Genomic DNA, 13,833 nt, shown 5'->3' with positions numbered 1-13,833 from the left:
TAGGGGGCGTACAGGAGGCAGCTGATCAATGACTCTCATCATTGATGTTTCTATCTCTCTCTCTCCTTCTCCCTTCCTCTCTGAAAGCAATAAAAATACTTTTTTAAATGAATCCTGCAAGTAGCTCCATTTGCATATTTTGTAGAAGACAGGACCCCTAGAAAGTGAGAAATATTAAAAACACTACACTAAAGAAAAAAATAAGTGGTACAAATTTTGTCTAGGCCCATAACACCTCTCCCAATCCATAAGCATCTAATACAAAGATGCTGAATTGGTCACACTATCTTGCAAAGCATATCAACTCAACAGGACTCAATGTAAGTCAAATTTTATTTTGCCCTAACCGGTTTGGCTCAGTGGATAGAGTGTCAGCCTACGGACTGAAGGGTCCCAGGTTCGATTCCGGTCAAGGGCATGTACCTTGGTTGCGGGTACATCCCCAATATGTGCAGGAGGCAGCTGATCGATGTTTCTCTCTCATTGATGTTTCTAACTCTCTATCCCTCTCCCTTCCTCTCTGTAAAAAAATCAATAAAATATATATTTTTAATTTATTTTAATGACAATTTAAATAAATAACTAGGTTAGTCTCAGACTATCTGCTTTCCAAATGGTCTAGGCACACAACAGTGTTCTTTTCCTGAGAAGATTCAGAGATGAGAACATACAACATATTTTTTTCTGAGAAGGAAAACCAAGAAGAAGAAGAAATTGGAAAATAATTTAAAGGATCAATAAAGATAAAACCTTTAGTATCCTTCCTTCCTCAAATTATTTAGGCAAGATGAGTATGTTCTACATCTCTGGAAGGATTTTTGCTTAAATTTATTTGTATTGATTTTACAGAGAGAGAGAGAGTGAGGATAAGAGAGAAACATTGATCAGCTGCCTCCCACATGCACCCTGACCAGAGATTGAGCCTGCAACCTGGGAATCCATCTGAGGACTTTCTGGTGCAGGGACGATGCTCAACCAACTGAGCCATACCAGACAGGGTCTCTGAAAGGATTCTTAAGGAACTGCTAACAGAAACTGCCTCCAGAAAAAAGAACTGGGAACTGTAGAACAGGGTTGATAGGAAGACTTACTTTTCTCTGTATGTTAATTTGCACCTTTTGAATTTTGTGTCACATACAATATTGCCTATTACCTATTTTTTAATTTTAATTAACTGCTTTTTTAAATGAGTAGGCTCTTTATAAAGGTAGTTGTGCCCAGCTGGTGTGGCTCAGGAACCAAGAGCAGCACTAAAGATGTAGAGCGTACAAGGTTTCCAGAGCTGGCCAAGGAACACAGCATAGTTGTGCTTTATTGAAAGTGACCAAGAATTACTGTACTAGTAAACAATTTACTGGGCTCAAGAAATTTACTCAGAGGGTGGAGGTAAGAGAAAGTCAAACCAGGAAAAAGGCCGGTGCCCTGACAGGACACAACTGGAAAATCCTCCCAAACCTGATAATCAGGTGACCAATGTACCTCAGCTCTACCATAGCACCTCCTCCCTCTGGAGATTCTGAGTTTATCCCAAGAACTATACCCAAGACAAGCCACTAAGGTATGTCCAAAGCTGTTCAAAGATGTCCCTTCTGCCAGGTAAGAGATGAAAAATAAAATAAGGCTTCTCTCACTCATCCTTAAACAACTTAGGGCAGTGGTCGGCAAACTCATTAGTCAACAGAGCCAAATATCAACAGTACAACGATTGAAATTTCTTTTGAGAGCCAAATTTTTTAAACTTAAACTTCTTCTAATGCCACTTCTTCAAAATAGACTTGCCCAAGCCATGGTATTTTGTGGAAGAGCCACACTCAAGGGGCCAAAGAGCCGCATGTGGCTCACGAGCCGCAGTTTGCCGACCACGGACTTAGGGCATTCAAAGTATAAGGGTGACAGTTGGCAGAGTAGGACCAAGATAAAAAGTTAGTCTGTGTGATTACTAGTATATAAAGAGAACCACAGTCTCATAAGGCCTGTCCATCTTGTGTATCAGGGGTAATCATCCACTGTTATGGGGCAGAATCCACCTGCAGAGGTTTGCAAAAAATTAACTATTGCCAACAGTTTCAAACCCAATGATCTGAAGTTCTAGTTTCTTCTGAAAGAAAGGAAAAGTTAGCATACTATGCCCACATTCTAGTATACTACAGTCCCTACTACATCCTAATACATTCCCACCTGGCTCACTTCACTCATTTACATTTACCTGCTTGATACTCAGTCATTTGAGTTTGTAATCCCTGTTTTATATATAACGGCAACAATCATTACCTCCTCGATCACTTCCACTACAAATGGGACTCCAAATCCCCACACTATTATATTTTCATTTAATTAAACAATTACTATTGAACATGCTAACAGAAAAGAGGAACAATAATAGCTAAATAGCTGCCAATTACATTTACATAGCTCTTCCAGCCTGAGGGTAAAATGAACCTTTCTTTCTCATCCAACTCAACTCCACCCTATCCCAACAACAGAATCATTCTATTCTGTCACACTGAACCACAGGGACAGACTGTGATCAATCATTACAAGTGGCATATAAACGCTAGGATAATCCTTCCAATGAGTACTGTATAAGTTAGTGGGTCTCCTCAAAAGCAGGAGCTGTGTCTTTTTCCACTCTTGCTGCCCACAATAGCCAGTCTAAGTACCCTATCAATGAAGTTATTATCTAAAAGTGGCAGTCATTCTGCCTTCTAGAACACAGGAAAGTGCAATAGTAGAGGAACTCTGAGAACTACAAGTTCAACTGGGATTGGTGCCCAGCTACACATGAGAAGTATCTACAACCTGAGTTTCTGCTGTGTCAATGAGCATCACTGTAAAGATTAGAACATACAATCTACATTTAAGAATGAGCTCAGCCCTAGCTGGTTTGGCTCAATGGATAGAGCATCGACCTGTGGAAGGGTCCCAGGTTCTATTCCGGTCAGGGGCACATGCTCGGGTTGTGGGCTTGATACCCAGAGAGCAGCATGCAGGAGGCAGCCGATCAATGATTCTCTTTCATCATTGATGCTTCTATCTCTCTCCCCCTCTCCTTTCCTCTCTGCAATCAATAAAAACATATTTTTTTTAAAAAAAGAATGAGCCCTAACCAGTTTGGCTCAGTGGATAGAGCGTCGGCCTGCGGACTGAAGGGTCCCAGGTTCGATTCTGGTCAAGGGCATGTACCTTGGTTGCGGGCACATCCCCAGTGGGGAGTGTGCAGGAGACAGCTGATCGATGTTTCTCCTTCATCGATGTTTCTAACTCTCTATCCCTCTCCCTTCCTCTCTGTAAAAATCATTAAAATCTATTTTTAAAAAAAGAAAAAAGAAGAAGAATGAGCTCAAACATGTCTTGAAAGCACAAATTTTCTGATTTTGGGTGGGGGCAGGGAATGAAAAACTATTCCTATCTAGAAAATGACTTTTTAAGTACAGAAAGGGAAAATCTTTGATGCCTGAGTCATCTCCAGGCCCAACTGAAAAGATGCTGGATTGATCACACTATCTTGCAAAGCATATCAACTCAACAGGACTCAACAGGGCATATCAGCCCAGATGAGCAAGGCAGGCCCATCAAACCTAGGTACTTCCTGGGCTATGTCATTTTGTTAGCCTTTTTTTTTTTTAATTCTGCAACTTAGATCATAAAGTTAAAATGCAAACATTGCCTGTACCATTTCCATTCCACTTATTTCAAATCAATAAATGTTATCCCAACACACACACAATTTCAGGAGGGCAGAGGGCTTTAGGTAGAAACAGTTTAGTCACTCTAAATTCTAGATAGTTTTCCCTTCTAATACAGGTTTTGACTCTCCTTGTCACTACTACCTCACCATGCAAAAGTCCCGACTGCCAGGACCAGAACCATGCCACAACTTAGGATCACATACTAAAACTAATACTAGGAGCCCTGGCTGCGTAGCTCAGCTGGTTAGAGTGTTGTCCCAATACACCAAGGTTGCAGGTTCGATCACCAGTCAGGACACATACAAAGATCAACCAATGAATACATAAATAAGTGGAACAACAAATTGATGTTTCTCTCTCTCTCTCTCTCAAATCAATAAACTAAATATATATATGGATATATATAAACTAATACTAGGTACAAATAACATTTATTGAGTGTCCACTACATGCTGAAAGGCATTAGATTGATACTACTTTATCCCTGCTACATGTTCTAACCAGGCCACTGCACATATATGGTACTGCTTTTAAGAAGTGCATAAACTGAGCAGAGCAATCCCAAAATAGTCCTTTCCATTTGTATCTTCCACAGGGCCCAGAGGAGTGCCTTGTGTACCTGAATTAAAGGAATACAAATTTCTATGTTGTTATGGGGGAGGGGGAGGGGGAAGGGCTTAAGTAATACTTACAACAATAAAGATTTAAAAAAAGAAATGAAAAGATAAATAAATAAATAAAAATACTGTCTTCACTATTCGTCATTTCTAAAGGCACTCTTTACCCTTGGGGAACAATACAGCAATTTATCAAATGTCATCACAGTGCCATGAACCACTCTTTGGGTTATCTTCCATCATTCACTCTACTGTTCTGACCCTACTCTTTTTTTATTATTATTATTGATTTCAGAGAGGAAGAAAAAGGAAGACAGAGATGGAAGCATCAATGATGAGAGGGAATCATTGATGGGGTGCCTCCTGCATGCCCCCCACTGGGGATCAAGGCCGTAACCTGGGCATGTGCTCTTGACCAGAACCGAACCCGGGACCCTTGAGTCCGCAGTCGGGAGCTCTATCCACTCAGCCAAACCGGCCAGGGCTTGACCCTACACTTTTAAATTGGCTGAACATCTCTCATGACTCTTTTTACCCACTAAAAATAACAGGCCAAAAGCACTAAACTTCACCAGTCCTCAAATCCCTCTCTGTTTTCAGCCAAAGATGTCATAAAAGAGTGGCTTCTTTGTGATTGAACCTCGTCTCTTTAGACCAAGTGAAGAGAAGACCTGGGGAGAAAATGCCGACCAAAAACATACACCAGGAGGGAATATCTGTACAACAGATTGCGTACAGGAAGAAACCAGCTCAGAAGACAAAAACCACAGATACAGACCCAGAATGGCAACTGAGCCGCCCGGTAAGAGGAAAGCTACCAGCCCAGGTGCTCACACTGCTGGCCTCAGTCCCTCCACGCCTCTCCTCACTACCTGAGTCTCTGTGGCACTAGTGCATTACCCAGTATCAATAAAGCAGCTCGGCTGCTAACGGGGCAGTCCCACGGAAGTGGACACTGTACACAACCTGAAGAGATTTTCATATCTGAGGTCTAATAACCCTAGATACCAGGTTCTTCAGGTTTGCTTTCAGCTTCTGAGGAATGGGCTCTTCAGGATGCAGAAAGCTCCGGAAGAGCGGGCCTCAGGGCTAGGTTAAGCCTGGGAACGCTGGAAGGATACGGGCACCTGCCAGGGGTCAGAAGTCAGGACTGAAGTCGCCCCTCCTGCGGCCAGGGCCTGACCTTTGCCCCCCAATATTTCTTCCCAGCTGCCTGCCACAACAATCTCTCCCTCGTTTTTATCCCTGCCCCTGTGCGCTTACTCCACCCCGGCTCGTCCCAATTAAGGGCCCTCCTCCCCTTATTCCCTATCGCGATGTCAGGGGGAGCCTTCACACCCCTGGAACTCTTAAGAAGAGACTTCGCTGACCTGTCAGCGGATCCAAAATGGCGGGGCCTAGTCCCAGGACCGGCAGCCGCTGCTCATGTCCAGCCCGGGCCTCGAAGGCGTCTCCGAGCGGCTCTCCCGACTCTGGCGGCAGATGGGAGAAGGGACGTAGCCCTTTTCCTGGGAGCGGAGGCCGCAATCAGGGACCGCACAGCGGCCGGGAAGAGTCGGCCGGATCGGGCGGTAGAGCCGGCTACCCTGCCTGTCAGCTCACTGACGTGGTAACTAGCCTCAGACTAGCCCGCTGCCTGGTAACTGCGCGAGCCCTGACGCGCACAGCCAATCATAACTTTGCCCCGTGAAAAGTGGCATCCCGGCTACCCAATCGAAGAAAGGAAATGGTCTTCGAGAGATGGGTTGTGCCTAAGGAGGAGAGATTGAAAGGGAAAAGAAAGAGGTAGGTAAGGGACAACCAACGGACATAAGGACTCTCTGAGTGACAGTAATAAAAGCCAATAAAAAGGGAGAAATTGTGCTGGGCGGTTGGAGAGGTGGAGTTAGCTAGAGTTCGGTTGCAGTGCGCTTGGAAGTGTTTGCTGGGCATTATGGGGAGGGAAGCTTACATTTGTTGGAAAGGGGGCGGGGTTCGTTTTGAGAGCTCCAGCGAACGACTCGACTCCCTCCTCCCTGTCCCACCCCGGCCACTCCCTATCAAAATCAGCTGGACCAAAGCCGTGCCCCTTAAGAGAACACTTGGAGCCCTAGCCGGTTTGTTCAGTGGATAGAGCATCGGCCTGAGGCCTGAAGGGTCCCGGGTTCGATTCCTGTCAGGGGCTGGATCCCCAGTAAGAAGTGTGCAGGAGGCAGTGGATCAATGAGTTTCTCTCATCATTGATGTTTCAATCTCTCTCTCCTACCTCGCTGAAATCAATTTTTAAAATGTATTTTTTTTTTTAAACATGAGAGAGCCGAAACCGGTTTGGCACAGTGGATAGAGCGTCGGCCTGCGGACTGAAGGGTCCCAGGTTCGATTCTGGTCAAGGGCATGTACCTTGGTTGCGGGCACATCTGTGCAGGAGGCAGCTGATCGATGTTTCTCTCCCATCGATGTTTCTGACTATCTCTCTCCCTTCCTCTCTGTAAAAAAATCAATAAAATATATTTTTAAAAAAAAAACATGAGAGAGAGAAAACTTCGACAGGAGGCAGCTTCTGAGCTCCCTCCATCCTAGGACCAGTCCCACAATTTATTCCAACCTCCCCTCCCCCACTCTCACGTCTGTCTGCCAGCCCTGTATGGCTTCTCATAGAGTTGTCTGTCCCATCTGTTTCTGTGTCTTGTACCCCGTTCCTGTCATGCAGAAATAGAAAAGAGAGAGAGAGAGAGAGAGAGAGAGAGAGAGAGAGAGAGAGAGAGATGGAAGAAACCTTGGGTATCTAATTCCGGTCTCTTCATTTTATAGAGCAGGAAACCAAGTCCCAGAGTGGAAAGACAGCACCCATGTTCGAATAACTACATATTGGCAGAGCAGAAAGACAAACCCAGGTGTCCCGGTCGCCAGCTCAGTTTTTTTTTTTTCCACTGTCCTTCACTATCTCTTATGTCTTAGTCTATCAGGCTGTGACTCCCAACTCTGCCTCACATACTAAGCCTTGGACACTTTTTACCTACCTGGAACTAAGCTAATCACACGGGTTAGTCCACATCAGTGACAGAAAACTGAAGCCTTCCCTGTTTGCCTTAAAATACTAAGCAGCCTAAAGGCTAAATGCCCACCCCAGTCTTCACTTTCCTACCTCCAGGTGCCGCTCCTCTTGCACAAGATGATAGAGGTTGCTAGGATATTTAGAATTACCTAGAAGTGAAAGTGTGTAGGAAAAGGACAGTAAAATGGGTTTTTTCTTGCAGATTGATTGGTGGAATTCCTAGCCTGTCTCCTAGAATGGAGCCCAGATGTCCCTGCAGACCTGAAGAGACTTCTGGGAAGCAGTGAAAAAAGAAACCAACTCTATCCCTATTTCCTCCCATTTATAGATGACCCAAGTCTATATACCCAACCCCATAGAAATGTGGTTTCAAAATCAGACATCCAAAGACCATCCACGTGCTAGGATTCTCTAATTTGAAGAACCCATCAGACCTGAAGAACTCCTAAACAACTTCCTGCACCTGCACATTGGGCTCCTGGTCTCTAGGTCCAGCTGAAAATCACCCAAACAGAGAGGAAAAAGATACAACCACAATAGCACCTCTTTCCACAGTACCTCTGAGCCATTTATTTTCCAACTTCATTTGAAAACTGGGATTTGGTCTCTTAGGTTTATCTCAGATGGAGAGGTCCTAGATAACCAAAATTTGGAAAATCCTCCAAGTGGGCCAAAACTCCCTACTCTCCCATCTCCATTCCCACATACCTCCAAAATTTAACCAACCTAAAAGCATGAATGGGATTGTGTGTTACAGAAGAGGAAGAGAGAGATGGCAATGCCCTAGAGTCTCGACCCACAGGTTGAGAACCGCTGCTGTAGAGCCTAAGACCATCGGAAAACACAGGTATTTACATTACGATTCATTAACAGTAGCAAAATTACAGTTATGAAGTAGCAATGAAAATAATTTTATAGTTGGGGGCCACCACAACATGAGGAACTGTATTAAAGGGTCGCGGCATTAGAAAGGTTGAGAACCACTGCCCTAGACCCTGCTAACCTCAATCACCTCAGGCAGAACATCTCCCTCTTAGATTTCAGTATTGGGTACCTACATTATGCCTAGGAATAGAAACATGAGGGAGATATGATACTTACCCTCCTAAATCTTAGCATTATAGGGGACAACATATAAGCTGATCTCTTCAATATAGTGTGTGGGTAATAGAGTATGTGCACAGGAGGATTGTGGGGCAAGAGGCTAGACATCTGGCTAACCCAGGAGTTTAGGAACAGCTTCCCAGACATAATGAGGCTTCTCAGTGGAGCTTAGGAGGATGAGTAGAAATTGACAAGATGAAGACTGGCTAACCCTAGCCAGTTTGGCTCAGGGAATAGAGCGTCGGCCTGCAGACTGAAGGGTCCCCGGTTTGATTCAGGTCAAGGGCACATGCCTGGGTTTAGGACTTGATCCCCAGTAGGGGGCGTGCAGGAGGCAGCCAATCAATGATTCTCTCTCATCACTGATGTTGCTATTTCTCTCTCCCTTCCTCTCTGAAATCAATAAAAAAAAAAGTATTTTTTTTTAAAAGATGAAGACTGGCTAGAAATATGTTACTGTCAGAAGAAAGGCCAGAGGTGTGCAGTAAACCACTAGGAGATTGGACATTAAGGCAGGGTCAGATCCTGAAAGTCCTATGTGCCAGGCAAGGGAGCTTGCCCTTTATCCTGAGGACAATCAGGATTTTAAGCAGGAGCCATTGAAGGATTTTAAGCAGAGACATGACTAGTCAGATTTATCTTAGGAGCATATTGTGTGATAGGGGTTAGGGCCCTCATGGGCACCCAAACAACCTGACCTGACTCCACATGTTCCTTGGGACATCTGTCCTATCCATTGCAACTCCCTAATTAGCAAGCACCCAGGCCACACCTTGCCCACAGAACTGAACCTGGTATCCCCAAGGAGAAGCTAGCCCTGTTAAGGCTGGGAGAGCATAGCCTGGGCAAGCCAAAAGTTCAGGCTAACAGGTGAACCGCCCAGGCCTCTGAGGAATGTCCAGTCCAAGCCCTGAGGTTCAGTGAGAGCCACCTGAAACTGTTTGGGGTGGGTGGGGTAAGGGAGTGATCGTTACTTGTCCAAGGTCACTCAGGCCCTAGCTGGCTTGGCTCAGTGGATAGAGCGTCCGCCTGTGAACTGAAGGGTCCTGGGTTCAATTCTAGTCACGGGCACATGTAGGAGGCAGCCAATCAATGATTCTCTGTCATCATTGACTTTTTTCTCTCTCTCCCTTTCCATTCCTCTCTGAAATCAATAAAAAAAAATTTTTTTAAAAAAAGGTCATTCCGTAATGGTGTAGTTGGTGGCAGGGTTAGAATGATGCTTTGCTTTGTCTCATTCCAAACTCTGCTTTCTCCATGAAGCCACCTTCCTTGGAGGAGAAAACGGGGGAAAGGGTGGGATATCGTCAAAAATAGGAAGGAGAGAAAGGTGTGAGGGGGTGTGGGGGTAAGAGATCAACCGAAGGACTTGTATGCATGCATGAGCATAACCAATGGACACAGACGGGGCGGGGGGGGGGGGGGGTGGGGGAGGGCGGGCCCGCGGCGGGGGGTAGGTTGAGGGCATGTGCTGGGGTTGGGGGCAGCCGGGGAGAGGTGAATGGGGGGGGGGGGGAAGGAGACTTATGTAATACATTAAACAATAAAGAACTTAAATTAAAAAAGAAAGGTGTGAGGAAAAAGAGGAGTAGGGGAAAAGATAACGTAGCCTTTCAAAGTGGCAGAGGAGGAAGGAGAGGAATAAACAGCAGGAGCAAAGCTGTGAAGGAGAAAAAAAGAGGAAAGAAAGGCGAGACGTGGGAGGATTGGAGCAGACACAAAAGGGCAAAGAGACAGACAGCGACAAGTGGAGAAAATTGCGGAAACTTGAGCGGCAACAAAGTTGAGCTCTGAAAACCGGCGGCCTCTCCCGGCCCGTGCGCCCTCCCACCTGGCACCCTGGCAGCCCTATCCCCGGCACCGCTCCGCTTCGCTCGGGGTGGCGGCCTGGCGCTGCCTCGCCGCTGGCGGGCCCCGGCTGCGTGGGGCTGCACGGCCCACCCCACCCTCCCGGGTGTGATTCTACCGACGCGTTCTGGCTGGAGCGTGGTTCCAGCCACGTGGGGAGGGGCGTGTCCCCGCTGCTGAGGCGTGCCTCCGATTGGCCAGGGGGCGGGGCTCTTGGCAGCACGCCGGCCGGACCCCACCCCCGAAGGCGGGACCTGAGCATTCACAGCTGGAAAGGGTGAAGCCTGGGAAGAGCAGCTGGAAGGGGGCGGGTCCCTGCCCGCTAGGCTCGCAGCTGCGGGCTGGGGGCGCCCTGGGCTGCCATAAAGTGAATGGGCGCCGGCGGGGGGCGGCAGTTCGCGGCGAGTCTCCCTCTCTCCCTCAGCTCCTCAGTCCCGGAGCGCCCGAGCGGAGCGGCGGCCCGGGCGCAGGGGGGCGGCCCCCATCCAGGCCGGGTGTCCGGCCCCTGGCCCTTGCCTGCCCTCCAGACTACGGCCGCCGCCGCCGCCGCCGCTGCCGGGAGTCTGCCTGCTGCGGGACTCACTGTGAGTGCTTGACCATGGCGGGGACACGCGCTCCAGGGGTCAAGGGGCCATGGCTGGACTTTGGGATCCCTAAAACGGGACTTGGGTCGGCTGAACTGGGGAACGGGTCGAAACTGGGAGGGCGGACTGCAGACCCAGGGCCAGGACTTAGGGAAAGGGAAATTCAGAGTCAGAACTTGGAGGACAGAAACGGGGGCGGGGGGGGGGGGTGGAGAAGTCGGGGGACCCGAAGAGAAGCCGGAGACATGAAACCAGGACAGGGGCTCCGCGCAGCGGGGTCTAGAGAGAGTCGGGTAACCATGACCAGAAAGCACCCTAGAATCAGAGGGCGCAGGGCAGACAGCCAGGGAGCAAAAGGGGTTGCTGAGGCCCTGGCCAGTGGGGAGAGTTGGCAGCGGCTGCCCAGTATAGGGGCCGTTGGCGGCGTCCAACGCCCCTTGCCTGGGGCTCAGATCAGACTCCAGGCACTGGGAGTAGGGGTGCGCCTAGTCGCACACGCTTCTCTTTTCAGCTGCTTCGCAGTTGCGACAGGAGCCTTGTAGTGAGAGGCTGGCCGCCACCAGGTCAGATGGTCGCTGTGCGGGCGGCAGGGCAGTGGCTGGGCAGCCCGAATCACAGGCAGCGGATCTGGAGTGTCCGGCTTGGGGTGTCAGGGTCCGCGCGGGTCCCAGCCTGGGGCCGCCACGGAGTCGGACAGAATGTCCGCAGCGCGCAGGGCTGGTAGCGGACAGAATGTCCGAGGCGGCGAGGTGGGTCTCCCTGGAGCAGGCGCTGGGTCAGGCCGCGGTGACAGAATGTCCCTGGCCGAGCGGCATGTCCATTCACCCGGCAGCGCCTAACCAGGGCTGCGTGTGCAGCGGGGTTCGCTGTGGTGGGTCGCCTCAAATCCCACTTTGCAAACTTGTTTCTGCTCCTAGGGGCTGTGGGGCTCGGGAGCGGGGAGTGAGAGTAAAGCCTACAGCTGGGCCTTGGGGCCGGCGATGTGGTGGTGGGAGAGATTCCCTCTCCAACTCAGACCAGATCCAAGCATCGCCTGGACTTCCAGAATCCGAATCTGAGCGGAGAAATCCATTAGTGGGGCTGCTAGTGGGAATCAAGTCCAGAAAGAGGAGTGAACCACAAAGGGCAATGGGAGGGCGAGGAGGAGCCCAGCACAAGCCCCTGCTAACCTCGGTGCCTTCACAAACTCCGAGGAAACCCCTAATTCTAATACAGCTGGTCAGACACCCCCAAACTTCTTACCTGGGTGTTAGCAGGTTAAAGGTGCCTTCTCTGCAGGGAGCAGGAGCCCAGGCCCGAAGAGAAAACTGCAGTCCTTTAGCAAAGCAAACCCTGTGGTCTAGTTTCCCTTTTTGCTCCCTCAGCCCCACCAATCTCAAAAACACCCTGATGGCTGAGCGGAGGTAGGAAGGAGACACGGGGAATCAAGAGTCTTAGCTCCAACATGAAGCCCCCAACTCTGTTTGGGAAGGAGGTGTCAGCCATACCCAACTGTCCTGTGTGCGTTCCCTTTAGCTGGGAGAGGGCCCGGATTCTTTGGACCCCTACAATCACCACCCATCCTGACCCCAACTCTTTAACTAGACAGACCCTGGTTAGGCTGAAGAGAACAGAGTAGAGAGAACTCTCCCAGTCTATGTTAGTGAGAAAAACAGCCGGGTTGGAGACTGGGTTTTCATGGGGCAAGTGCAAGGTGACGAGTAAATAATTTAAACAAGTGGATATCAAACTTTCTCATCCTCCACCCATGAGTGACATACAATACATATTACCCTCACTCCCACCTCCATTCTTCAGTTTTAAAGTTTACGTATTACCAGCTAGAACATTGTTTCTCAGCCTTCTTTGCTCCTTGCCCCTTTTTGATAAACATAGAGTCAAACCAGTACTCTCACCATATTCTGATACCCTTTTCAGGGACTTGAGCTCCCATCACCTTTGAAAATCACGGAAATTATGGCTGATGAAAGCCTCTGAGTCAGGAAAGGAATAGGGCAGGTATTACAGATGGTTGCCTGAAGACCTTAGCCCAAAGTTCTGATTTGGCCAGAAAGCAACAGCATTATAATGAAGATGACTGGAAACAGAAGGCAGAACCTTCTCCCATCCTTGCATAAAACCATGTAGCTGAGTGCATGCCTGCGTCACTGGCTCCTGGGAAGAATATCATGGGCCTAGAGAAGTGTCAGAGAATAGTTCACAGAATGGGGAGCCAGTGGCTGCTGGAGAGGGCAAGCTTCAAAGTTTAGGCCTCTGGGAAGTGAGATAGGGTGAAAAATCCACAAAATAATGAAAGGCATCGATAAACAGAAGACTTGTTTGCTCCTCAAATCCTGAAACCAGAGAGGAGGGGCCTCTCAGAGCTGGAATGATGCTAGCACAAGATGAACAGGAAAATGTCCCTTGGCACAAGGTGGGCAGTCAACTTCCAGAGCTCATTTCCAGAGGGTTGGTAGAGTCAGGAAGTAGGAACAGAATTCTTTGGGGCTTGGGAGGATCCGTGCATGTCAGAGCCACAAAGGGCTGCTGGGGTGGAGGGGGCTAGGAGTGCAAAGACCTCCGTTCTTGGTCTTCAATCTGTGTAACCTTGGACAAATTCATCTTCTCAGAGGTTAAATGGGGTTGGTCATTCCTGCTACTCACAGCGGTTGTAAGCATTAAATGAAATCATATATATGAAAGCCCTTTGCCAATGGAAAAGCACCATAGAAACAAGAAATATTACTGCCGCTATTATGCCCAAACTGTAGAATCTTTGCTTGGAAGGGTGGTGTCTCAAATCTTAAATCAGCCAGCCAGCATCCCCGATCCAGCCACAGGAAGATTCTCAATGACAGATGAAACACCCTATCTCAGGCTTCAGATGCCAGCCATTACCCCTGCCCCTCTCTGAGAAGAGTTTAAAGGAGCTCCCCAAATGCTTGACTCCTCTACCAGGCCAAATATCCTGATCTATT

The 13,833-nt window shown here is 48.4% G+C and overlaps 1 protein-coding gene across 7 annotated transcripts in view; it reads right to left on the bottom strand.

Annotated features, from left to right (window-relative positions):
• Positions 1–5,917, bottom strand: part of GBF1 (golgi brefeldin A resistant guanine nucleotide exchange factor 1) — a 122,141-nt gene extending 116,224 nt beyond the window's left edge. For 6 of the 7 annotated variants that reach the window (XM_079793393.1, XM_079793396.1, XM_079793391.1 and 3 more), the window contains exon 1: positions 5,677–5,917. The gene's annotated coding sequence lies outside the window, so the exon portion shown is untranslated. The remainder of the gene's footprint in view (positions 1–5,676) is intronic. The other variant, XM_079793395.1, reaches the window with a different exon arrangement.
• Positions 5,918–13,833: the final 7,916 nt, after the last annotated feature.

This window comes from Cnephaeus nilssonii (assembly GCF_951640355.1).
Source record: "Cnephaeus nilssonii genome assembly, chromosome: 16".
In the NCBI taxonomy this organism is placed as follows: Eukaryota; Metazoa; Chordata; class Mammalia; order Chiroptera; family Vespertilionidae; genus Cnephaeus; species Cnephaeus nilssonii.
Note: the sequence above shows the minus strand (reverse complement) of the source record. Positions and strands in the feature narration are given on the sequence as shown.